The sequence below is a fragment of the Lathamus discolor genome, chromosome 2 (assembly GCF_037157495.1).
Source record: "Lathamus discolor isolate bLatDis1 chromosome 2, bLatDis1.hap1, whole genome shotgun sequence".
NCBI classification, from domain to species: domain Eukaryota; kingdom Metazoa; phylum Chordata; class Aves; order Psittaciformes; family Psittacidae; genus Lathamus; species Lathamus discolor.
The window spans coordinates 124,990,274-125,003,154 of NC_088885.1; the positions used below are offsets into that span (position 1 = coordinate 124,990,274).

Genomic DNA, 12,881 nt, shown 5'->3' on the forward strand with positions numbered 1-12,881 from the left:
TCCTGCTGACAATAGAATAAGTAATTTTTAATAATACATTTTAAAAGTAATTTTCAATTACTGAAACTAATTTTAGGAAATTTCCGGAGTACTTTTTGTCTGTATTTTCCAGTTATTTCACACACTTAAATCAGAGGAGATTCCATAAAGACGAGGACTTCCGATGTTGTAGGAATACATTCTTGAAGTCAAATATACAAATCAAGTATGAGTGTATGTGTATATATATATGTTTAAAGAAATCTCAGAAAACCTATTCTATTATCAAGTCCTGCTCAAACATGCAAACCTACCATCAACTAAAAGCAATGCTTCACTTCGTTTTTTGTGCATAAGCTTTAAACTAGTGGCATGAATTAATCTAAGAAACAGCTAGTCCAGAAGTGGTTCAAACCAGTGTTATAGAGGACTACACAAAACATGAAAATAATTCAGTATTTCACATATTCAGTATTTCTCAGTAAGTAACAAGTCTTGTAGTCAGTAATGTTTTGGGAAAGTATGCCTAAACCCTGTCAGGTCATGGTCTTTGATGCATTTAGTTGCTAGGACAAATTCCTGACCACAAAGAAGGGGGAAAAAAACCCTTCTCTTCCTCCCTTCCAGCATCTTCTTACCTTTCATTATTTTACCTCCCACCTTAGCATTCACACCCAGGAACTGCTCTTAAGTCTGTCCAACAAACAACACTGACAACCAGATAAACTGCCAAATGGCTTCCGAGTTCCAAATTTCCAACTAGAACAACAGAACTGAACATATTTTTTCCCAATACCCAACTATTTTGAACACAGAATGAAAACACAGTAGACTACAGAAACTAAGGGAATCCTAATGCTCTGCTTAGATAGCAATACCATTAATAACATCAATGAAATATTTATAAATTTTGCTCGTAAAATGACATAAGGTATTAGTGTAGCGTCATTAAAAAGGTCGGGGGGCAGAACTAAACATGAAAGTAGAAATCATGTCTTACAGAACTTGAATTAATTTGAGTGACAAACTCCTTTAAATCCTTTCTTTATATATATTTAGTTCTTTAAAATGATTAATACATGAATTTAGAAACCACTTATACAATCTGAATTTAAGTCACGCTAAAAAACATTTGTACTGTTTTATATTTAAATTATTCAAGATTATGACCCATTTTATGGCATTTAAAATGAAGAAAGATAATTTAATTCAAGAAAAAGCAATGAATATGAACACAAATTTCATTTTATGATTTTATCGTATTTTAATAACCTGAAACAAACACAACAGTTTAACAGTTTTACTTAGGATCACTTAGATACAGGAGTAAACTACTCTACTGACAACAAAGACTTGTGCATTTACAAGTTATTTTATACTTTGACTAGGAAAGGAAAACACCATAATGAACAATCTGGGAAAACAATGATTTCAGACTATTGCTATAAGTAAAACAACAAGAACGCAAAGCTCCACTTCATGTCCAGTTCTGGCTGCACTTCTCAGGCTGCACCATGCCACTGGAACGCTAAACCCCCAAGGCTCACCACTCCCCCCTAGGGAAGGTGCAAATTATAGTGGAACTTGTTCATTTTTCAGAATAGATAAGAGTTTTGAGTACTGAATTAATATGAAAATTGCTCAAGGAAGTACAAGTAAGCCAGTTCTCAGCTCCCCACCCTCTCCATTTCCCCATGAACAGTATTTTTCCAGTGAAAGACAGTACATGTCCTAAGCACAAATACTCTCCCGGCACTACTTAAAGCAGATGTGACAGTAGGTGAGTGTTCAGACAACTCATGCTAGTCAGCTTTACAGGTTCCAAAACAGTGGTTACACAGTATGCTTAAGCACATTTATTGAGCTGAAAACACTGCATGAACAAAGACAAGTCCCTGGCAAACGGACACACATAAAATAACATTCAGGAAAAGAAAGATCAAAACCAGCAGTTCTACTTCATGCTAACTCTTTTTATTCCTGAACTAAAAGAATGTACCAAACGCAGCCAGCTGTCATCTTGATGCTACTTCAGGTTATCTCTGAATTTATTCTCTGCTTTGTAAACTACAACAGTACCTGCAAAGATTACCAAAATAACAGTAAAAAAAAAAAAAATCAATCCAAATCAGAGCTGCTTAAAGTGGTGATACTTATGATACTGATATTCTAACAAATTACGACTATTCTTTCTTAAATTACTGTAACAGAGTGTCTTCGGAATAGAGCACAACAATTCTTATCAGAAAATGGAAATTTCTGTAATTGAAAGAAGTATACTACTATTACAAGGAAAGAGCTTATGCAGACGTCAATCTAATTATATGCTACTACCATTTCAAGCAGCACTGCATTAGCTTATTAATGCTAAAGCACAGATTTTACAACCTTTGTTAAATAAAAAGACATGTCCTTAGAGCGGCCAACATCAGTTATTTTAGAAGACTAAAACATTTTAAATGGCAGATAAGCACATGGTACAATACAATTGCTATGAATGAGGTAGACAGCAGACTTAAAGTTTACTTTTACCCCTGAGAATAGAGAAAATCTAATTTTCTTCACTGTCTGATTGCTCCCCCTGTTCTCCATGATGGAACACAGCTTAATCACAGTACGATTTCATGGTCGTGTAACAACCACATCCAGTAGGAAGCATACAAAAAAATTCAAGCGGTGTTACCAGCAGAAAAACAGATTATAATAAAGGTAACCAAAAATTCTCACAGCAGATAAATAATCTGTTAAAGACAGATGAACCAGAACACAGACTGATATATTCTTTTATATGTGAAAAAGTTATCCCTGAAAAACTAAAGATTAGCTGGAAAAGGGAGATGAAGCCAGGCTTAAAAACATAGGCTGCTTCCTTGTTTTGCTCTCTCTCTCCCTCTGAAACACACAACCAAAACCCCAAAGGCGACGATCCCAGAGCTGGAAAAGCATCATCTCACCATCTCTATTCATTCTGGGAAGGGGGAATAAGAGGATGGAAGATGCTGGAACAAGAGAAAATGACTGTAGAAAACTAAAGCTCCCAGTCTCCTTCTGTATTATTTGCCATGTCTATGTATTATAGATAGAATCATCGAATCATTGAATAGTTAGGGTTGGAAAGGACCTCAAGATCATCTAGTTCCAACCCCCCTGCCATGGGCAGGGACACCTCTCACTAAACCATCTCACCCAAGGCTTCATCCAACCTGGCCCTGAAGACTACCAGGGATGGAGCATTCACAACCTCCCTGGGCAACCCATTGCAGTGCCTCACCTCCCTAACAGGAAAGAATTTCTTCCTTATATCCAATCTAAACCTCCCCTGTTTAAGTTTTAACCGTTACCCCTTGTCCTGTCACTACAGTCCCTAATGAATAGTCCCTCCCCAGCATCCCCATAGGCCCCCTTCAGATACTGGAAGGCTGCTATGAGGTCTCCACGCAGCCTTCTCTTCTCCAAGCTGAACAGCCCCAACTTTCTCAGCCTGTCATTACTATGCTAAATACCTCAGATTATTCTATGGCACTGAAAGGATGTGTCCTAAAATGGAACTAACTGGGGTATGTTTAGCACTCTTGAATAAAATTCACACACAGCTTCAGCGGACGACCTCTTCACAGAGCTCTATCACAGAATTAGTGGAAACATATGTGGCTTTTGCACGCAGAAGATACAGCTGATCAAGGACATGCATTATTTTGCAGTCTTACAGTGGTACGCATCAACTGTTTCACAGAGCAGGCAAAATAAGTCATGTACATTAGTTTCAACATAATTTTCCATTTCATCTACACTTGCACAGACCATCATAATTTCAAAGAAATTTCTGAAAATGTCTATGATCGTTGGTATACAGGTGTGCTGCTTTTGTCTGTGACAGAGTTAATTTCTTTATGGTAGCTTGCATAGTGCCAAAACCAGTGCTGATCACATAGAGATGCTTTAGTTACTGCTGCGTACTGCTTACACACAGCCAAGGCCTTTTCTGCTCCTTACAGTACTGCACCAGAGAGTAGGCTTGGGATGCACAAGGAGCTGGGAGAGGACACAGCTGGAACAGCTGACCCCAATCGACCACAGGGATATTCTAGACCATGTGGTGTCACACTCAGCAATAAAAAATTGTGGGGGAGAGTCTGCCTGACATTGCTTGGGGACTGCTTGGGCATCAGTCACCTGGTGGTAAGCTATTACTGCTTTTTTGTATCCCTCATGTTTCTGGGTTTTATTCTTTGCTGTGTCATGCCCCTCGCTCCCCCCCCCCCCCCTTTTTTTTCCTTACTAACCTTTCTTCACCTCAACCCAAACTTTTTGTACTTTTACCCTCCAATTCTCTCCTAGATACCAGCTGTGAGCAGCTGCATGGGGCTTAGGTGCTGGCTGGAGGTACGCAGTTAAACCACAACAGGTTTCAGTAACACCATTCTCACCTCTCCAACTTTAATTCACTGCTTTAGCATGTCCTTTGAACATTTTTTTCTTACCCCCCTCAGAGTCCTTACAGTTTCTAGTATGAAAAGAAACCAAACCAGTCTCCAGTTTTCTTTCTGTCCCTTTAACATCTTACAAGCAGCTAATCCCATCTGTAACTATAAAATGAACAAATCTCTCCGTAATGAAAGTGATTAACATCTAATAAGCAAGGTCAAAATGGGCCATGTAGGTCAAGCAGGTGCTGTGTGCAATACTGTCTTAACTGGCCTATAATGTGATCAAACTCCAGTTTATAACCAATTCACTGTTTAACCCCACTAATCTGATTCTAAGGATGATTTTAAACCTTAAGTACACTAATTCCCATTTGAAATTTGTTTATGACTGGCTTATTCCCTTGGTTCCTAAACCAACATTCCCCTACATCTGAAACAGACCCTCTTCTCCAGGAGAGTATTATCTTTAGATAATACTTCCTTCTGCTTACCTACAGTTACACTTTGGCAGAAGTCAAGGATAACTTTCTCATCAAGTAAGGGGGCAACTAAATGGTTACCTTCAGGAATGGTTCACAGAGCTAAGTTCTTTGGTATCAGCTCAGCATCAAGTTGTGCAATAGATTACAAGGAAAAGAGTTCTTCTGGAACTTGCTTTGGGAAAAGGGCAGAATATTTACCATAAAATGGGAAAATACTTCAGAGGTTCATCATAAAGTACAGTGCTAGGAAAACCCTACACATTTAAAAGCATTTAATACATATCTCACATTGTACTTTTTCTATTCATGTTATCAGGACTGTAGTGAAAAAACAAGAGCATACTACATTCCCAAATACTGTATTCCAAACACTGCTTGCCAAAAAAGCACATGCGTAAATCTAGGTTGTCCAAGGTTCTGCACATCTAAAGACTAATAGTGTAAACATCAGAATTAAAGTTAATTTACCTAACTGAAAGTAAATCTATTAGAACAGAAAACATACTGAATTTTCACTGGTGGTAAAAAACCCAAATAGCAAAAAATAATCATAAAAATTACATCCAAAATGTAATGCCTGTTCCTCTGCTCCCTGGGAGAGAGGCAGAAGCAGCCACTCTTTCACTTAGTCCTGGCAAAACAATTTGTATCTTCCAACTCTTCTTAAAGCCAAAAATGAATGCAGATGACTAAAAATCACAATGGTATTATAACTTTAAAAAATAAAAAGGAGGGTATTAAGTACATCATTAACTCAAGAGAGTAAGCAGTGGCATTTTAAAGAATTGTAACCACCCTGGTTAGAACCAGCCAAAGCAGAACAGGCTGCAATACTCCAGGGAAACAAATCAGTGTTTGGAGCTCACATTATTTATACCGTAGAAGACTACTGTGAGAAGGAAGCACTTTGAATTTAATTATTTCAAGTCAAAGCAGGTGGATGAGATCCAAGGAACACACAGTGAAGAGAAATTTAAACTGTATCTATATTAAATAAAGTGAAATCCTATTAGAACACTAAAGGCTTTGCTTGAATTGACTTGGCTTGCTTCTTTCCATCCAAGCATTCTAGTGACTGTTTCTAACATCATACAAAAAAGTTAATTTAATTTGGGATTATAATAACGCCAAAATTTTCATTATCTACAATACCAAAACTGTCCTCCTCCATGCCAAGGTGTCCCAGGTTCAGCAGCAGCAGTCATTTTTCTCCTTCTTAGTAGCTGGTGCAGCACTGTGTTTTGACTTTTGGCCCGGGAACAGAGCTGATAACACAAATCTTTTAGTCTGACCAAGGTCGTTCTGAGCCTCATGCTCTGCCAGGGAGGAGGGAAAGCCAGGAGGGAGCAGAGACAGGACACCTGACCCAAACTAGACAAAGAGGTATTCCATACCACAGCACATCATGCCCAGGATGTAACGGAGAGTTACCCAGAAGGGCTAGGACTGCAGGGCTGGACTAGGTATCAGTCGGTGTTCGGTTGGGTTGGGTGGGGCAAGTTATCGGTTGACTGGTGGTGAGGTGTTGTATTCTCTTCCTTTGTTATTTCCCTTAACATTATTATCATTGGTGGTAGCAGTAGTGATTTGTGTTATACCTTAGTTACTGGACTGTTCTTATCTCAACCCGTGGGAGTTGCATTCTTTTCGGTTCTCCTCTCTGTCCCTCTGGGAGTAGGGGGAGGGAAATCGGGGGGGAGTGAGTGAACAAGCTGTGTGGCTGGGTTTAAACCACGACACAAGGTATACAAACCTAGCAGTCCAAAGATACTTGATAATTTAAACCTCTAAGATAAAGTTAGTGGTACTTTAAATAATATAAAACTAAAACCTCATTATTTATCTGAAAAGAACTTTAAGTATATTCCCAACTATGTAATCAGATCATTACATATATGGTGATAATTAAAAAAAAATTACCAAGTCCGAACTCACAGTAGTAAAACCATATAAACATGATGGGAATAAAACCAAGTCCCCAGAACAATCTCTCCTTCAGAGAGATAAAATTCCAAGCAGATCATACTAAGTCTCCAGCCAAAAGGTGTTATTAGTATATATTTCTAAATAGATACCCTATACTTATCTTTTCTTGGTATGAAGACAGGCTGAGGAAGTTGGGGCTGTTCAGCCTGGAGAAGAGAAGGCTGCGTGGGGACCTAATAGCAGCCTTCCAGTATCTGAAGGGGGCCTATAGGGATGCTGGGGAGGGACCCTTTGTCAGGGACTGTAGTGACAGGACAAGGGGTAACGGGTTACAACTTAAACAGGGGAAGTTTAGATTGGATATAAGGAGGAAATTCTTTCCTGTTAGGGTGGTGAGACACTGGAATCGGTTGCCCAGGGAGGTTGTGAGTGCTCCATCCCTGGCAGTGTTCAAGGCCAGGTTGGACGAAGCCTTGTGTGGGATGGTTTAGTGTGAGGTGTCCCTGTCCATGGCAGGGGGGTTGGAAGTAGATGATCTTGAGGTCCTTTCCAACCCTAGCTATTCTATGATTCTATGATTCTATGATCTGATAGCCGTTGGCTTCAAGCTGTGTCAAAACCAAAAAAAGTCTCTTGCCTATTCAACTAAAATAAGGAAGTACTAAAATCTGAGAGCCAGTAACAGACTTCAGAAAAAAGCTAAAATAATTAGGTCTAAGGAATCTAAATATTAGAACTGGAGAAACATGCAGCCATCTTCAACTCAAGCTCCACTGCATTCAATGATGATCCAGAGATTATCCTTGTGGGCAACTTCTGCCAAGTTAATACGTCTAAGAAAAAACAGCAAGTTTGTGGAAAAATACATGCTGCAAATTCGGCACTTGCTCATACCTAAACATTGTTCCTAACATCTAAACCCCTTACAGGTCTTCTACAAAGCTGAGGATTTGCTAAGAGACAAGTTATGTCAAGCACACAACACTGCACAGAAATTTTCTCCATGCTTCCAGCTGACCACTCTTCTCAATCTCACAGAGCCTCTACCTCACTACTTCTAAACTCTGAACTATTCCAGTTTCAGTATGTTTTCTTGTGCTGAAAATGTATGAGGAAGAGTAACCACTAAACTCAGATTCTGGTATTTTCCTCTCCGATTTTAACTGTAGCACTGTAATTAACTTTCAGTAACTTCTAATACCCCTATCTTCAACATTAATCTGTATCAGTGTATGTAAATGGCAAACAGACATAAACCAAAAGCTTTATCAGAAGTCTCAGTGGGATCTCGAATTACCATAGAATAATTAAACAGATTAGTGCAATGCTTTTTGTTATTCCCCTGAATTACCAAATCAGGCTGACTTGCCTAAAACTGGTAATACGCGTATGTGAATTCATTAACAGGAAGCTACTACTGAAATTATAATTACTTTAGGTGGCCTGCAGAAGAAACCACTCACTATGAAAAGCTGAAACTGTCCCTTAAATGGAATTCTCAAGATGCATATCGCAGCACTGTGTCTTCTTGTAAATCCTATGAAGAGCTCTCTCCATCATGCCTTCTAGGATGCACAGAGATCTCTCTTCCCTCAAATCCTCCTGAACACAGAGACATAAAAGATGGACAGAAAATAAAAAAAAAAAAAGAAAAAAAAGAAAAAAATCCTATTTATGGGCAGCCAAGAAGAGGCCAATAGCAGCACCAGGCTTTCAGTTTTCGTTCTGTTTTAATCAAGGAAGCTGACCCAAAGAGAGACAGGATTGCAAGAAATACAGACCCAAGTGCAAGCATATACAGCAAAGCATAAATTTTACCTGTGTACATTCTCTCCATTGTAGGATACCATGAGTGTTTCTTTCCTCTCAAATTTTTTAAGCCCAGACTTTACCATAGAACCCTCACTTACAGTTTATTTACACACCTGTTCATATGACTGCTGTTATTCCCTGGGGTCAATTAACCTTTTATTCTACTCAGTTTCCTCTATCTGCAAGATTACGGTTCATGCAGCTATGATACATGGATGGAAAAGAGCAAGGCTCCATGCAGATTTAAGAAAGTCACTGCTCTGGTCTTTGTGTAACATTTACGCAATTGCAAATAATTCTTGTACAGACAAACAAAACAACCTGAGTATTTCTGAACACTCCCACTTGCTTTCCATCCCAATGTATTATTCTGCTGCAACTTCATGTTTACAGGTATTGAACGAGTAACTGAGGAAGAACAGATTAATTACACTATTTAAGAAGCAGTGTTCCAAACAAACAGCAGTTATATTTTGAGTCTGACAACTCCTGATGAAATTGTGTAGATCCTCCTTGTCGCGCTCTACAAAATTCTGAAACCCTCTAATCAACTGAAATATCAACTCATATCTCACTATCTGAGAAAAACAGAGTAGTAAGCTGTGATGCATGTACAGAATTATTTGTGTACATACACACAAAGTAAAAAAAACCAAACAAAAACCAAAAGCCACAAAGCAAACTTTGGTCAGATGAGGTGCTCCAACTTTAGATGACACTAATCTTCTGAAGAGAATGGCAATATAAGAAAGAAACATTGTATGTTGTTACTTCCTATACCATATTTTCTGGTATCTTACAGGTTTGCAACAAATCCTATTGGAGTATTTCTCTATTTTTATATGTGTGATTCAAAAGACAGTATGTCATAGTCTTTATTAGGCTTTTTATCTATGAAGCAATCTTCTAATTTAGTTTTCTTTTTAGACAGACAAGCACGCAGAGGTACAGCCTCTCCCCATCCCTGCTCATGATGCAGTATCATTTGGGAATATGCAACTCTGGAATAAATTCAAAAACTTGGAATGCACAACCTGTCTCCACTGAGCCAGCCTTGCTACCTGCTCCTGCTCATTAGGTATGACATTTTCAAACAGAGAATCCCTGGTAAATTTACTAAAAAGAAGAGCAGAGTGGCCTCATTCTGATTAAGCTTAATTCAGAATCATTCAATCCAATGGGATTTTATGACAAGATTTTCTGCAATAATCTACTTGCTAGACCAAGTTGAGACTACTGTCAAGTTGCTTCACTGAGTACTTGGGAAAAAGAGGAGGCATGACACACATACAGGTCACATATTGCCAAAGATAACTGAATTGTAGTCATTATTAGTAGCATTTATATTCAAACGTGTCTGTAAAGCTAATTTTCTGCAGCAGTAAATCCTTCTGCCTCACGTCAATATTAAATGAGTCTCCATCCTTTACTAAATCTACAGCAAAATCCCAGCAGTATCCAAACTTGTGTCTTCATCCCTTTAAAGAAATTTTTTATACTCAAAGAATGGAAATAAACTTTTTGTTTACCTCTTTAAACACAGAGGTTAAACACAAGAGGTTAAGCCTCTTAAACAAGAAGAGAATAGCCATTTACATTTATTTTAATCAAGCAGGGTTGTTCCAGCCTGTTTTGATACCTCATCCCACTATCTCCAAGTATTAGTTTTACACTTATGGGCTCATGGCACAAGTTGCTGAAAAGGTATATTAACATACAAGGGATTTGGTTGCTTACCAAGTATATAGTCATCTAACCAGTTATAGGAAGGATCTTGCATAGAGCTACACTTTTACAACACGCTTTAATCCAACCCAGCTGAGGGCGACTACCAAAAAATGTGATTCATCCTATTCCACACCACTTTGTGCTTATTTGCACTCTCCTTACACAATCACTGCCAAGGCACAAAGTTTAAACAGCTTGATAATTTTAGTTTTCATTGGGTCAGTGAGCTATTTCAACTCAATGTAGAGCTGGATGATCACGAGTTGCCACATCTCATGGATCACATGTTTCACGAAGGAAGAGCTACAACAGAACAGCCCATTGCAGTGGATGTCCACAGCTGCAATGGACTAAATACACTGAAAACCATATGAAGTTTTCATCAGCATTGTTATTTTTTTTGTAATGAAGACAGTTTTGCAAGGGCAGTAATGTTTATTTATTAGGTAAGAGGGGGGAAGCCTGCAGCTGTACATTCCTCTTCATATTCACAATGTGTGTAGTGTTTTCTGACCCTTCTTTCTCACGTCCTATGTGAAAATTCTTTTGAGTTGCATAAAACCTGGCTCTAGAGGCTACAATCCCAGCATATAAACACAGCAACAGCTATCCAAACTGAGAAGCAGGTAGCACAAAACATCATAAACAGCATAAACTAAGTTCAGTTGGATATTTTTATTAGGGTTTTTCTTGCCATTTTTTGCTGCTTAAAAGCAGCATATATACCCTAGGCAGACAGATAAACCAACTACTACTAGAACAAAGAAAGATTACTCAGGAAGAAAAATCTTAGAATGTAGTTCAATGTGTAAAACGGTACAATTGTTTTTGCTATTTAACATCCCTTTCCTCCTGACTGCATCATCATTTCTCCATATTACGCCACTACAACTGTCTGTGCATGTCTGCTATAAAATCGCAGAGGAACCTTACAGGTTGACAAGTAATAAACACTGCATTAAGAAAGTAAATGTTCACTTTTTTAACATGTATTTTAAAAGATTTTTGTTACAAAATATGGATCGGTTCCTTAACTTGCTTTTACAATGTGGCTAAGGGTATGATGGGTAAGAAAACAAACGATTTGGCCAGTATTATTGCTACCGCTGGGGATATATGGGGCATTAATTATAACAGACTGGGATCACAGGAAGAACAGAAAGATAAATTCAATAAGGAAACATCGGAAAGTGTGTCAAGTGAGGCAACTTCTTTCTTTACTAAATCTGAGAGAACAAAACAGTGCAGAGAAACAACCAAGCCAAGACAGACCCTCTAGAAGAGTCTGATCAAAGGATATTCTACAATTATTTAGGTCAGAGTAAGTGTAATTTACAGAAAAAGCAATTTTAGCAACTGAGTGCAATAGTATACAGCTATCTCTCGTAAAAATACCAACATACTGGACTAAGAAAAGCACTCTGCAAGTCTTTGGAGATTAAGAAAAAAAAAAAAAGCAGCTTCTCTGCCTCAGTAATTGATTTTTCTAATATTCTTGCCAAGAATCATATCTGCCATCTAAGTAACCCATAGCAAGGTAAAAGAAACTAGTCACCAATTTAAATTCCATAAAATAGGGATTGCAATCAGCATAATTCTTTACAGAAGTGAGACTTCTCCTTCATTATAAAGTGTGTGTGTGAAGTTCCTGGCAGAACGTGTAACTCCACTAGAAAAGTTAGAAATCTACTCACTAACTTATGTTTAAGGAAGGAGGGGGGAAGGTAAGACCTGCAGGACAAAAGAATTTTGTGGTTTGAAATAATATGCAACTCTTCTTGTTTCTCTAAAATAGCTTGTACAAGACAACGGGACTTCCCAGCACCACCACCTCTCACTTACCTGATTCAACTGATGATATGTATTAGTGTCTCAGCATATTCAAAGAGAAACCAGAGCAAAAAATCAGACAAATTCTCAACAGCGTTCCTCTCTTATCGATTTTCTCAACTATTCACTAGTTTATTTGAATGAGTATTTGCTACAGTCAGCAGAACTGTAGCTTGCACTGTGTGTAAGAACAGGACTGCAGAGGCTCTGTGAGCATGGTGGGCTTATGCTTCCTCAAAGCCACAAGGAAACCAGTAGCTCTGTTGTTTAAGATTGTGAAATATGTTTGCCTAGTTCTACAGATGATGAGTCAGCGATAACTCTTAATTTGCCACAGCAGATTGATATTTATCTGAAATTTAGAGACGTCAAAATGTTGCAGCCTCAGTTCTTCTGCTGCAACCTTTAAGAAATTAATTTGGATCTAGGTCTTCATATCTTTCCCTTTGAGCACTGAATATAGTTATTTTGCATTCACAGTAAACACTAGAAACTTGAGACTCAATTTTAGATATATGTGCACTCGTATATATAAACACAAACACATGCACACACAGGATCTCCATAATGTGATTTTTACTCCCTAGATCTAACCTATAACTTGAAGAGGAAGTTCTAACTAAGCAGGAAACACCACAAGTATTTAACTAACAGTCTGAACCAGTACGTAGGTCACGACTGAAACTACTGTTGGAAT

At 38.2% G+C, this 12,881-nt stretch overlaps 1 protein-coding gene across 2 annotated transcripts in view; it reads right to left on the reverse strand.

Moving 5' to 3' along the window:
- ARFGEF1 (ADP ribosylation factor guanine nucleotide exchange factor 1) overlaps positions 1-12,881 on the reverse strand; it is a 93,945-nt gene that overhangs the window by 62,779 nt on the left and 18,285 nt on the right. The gene's annotated exons all lie outside the window — the stretch shown is intronic.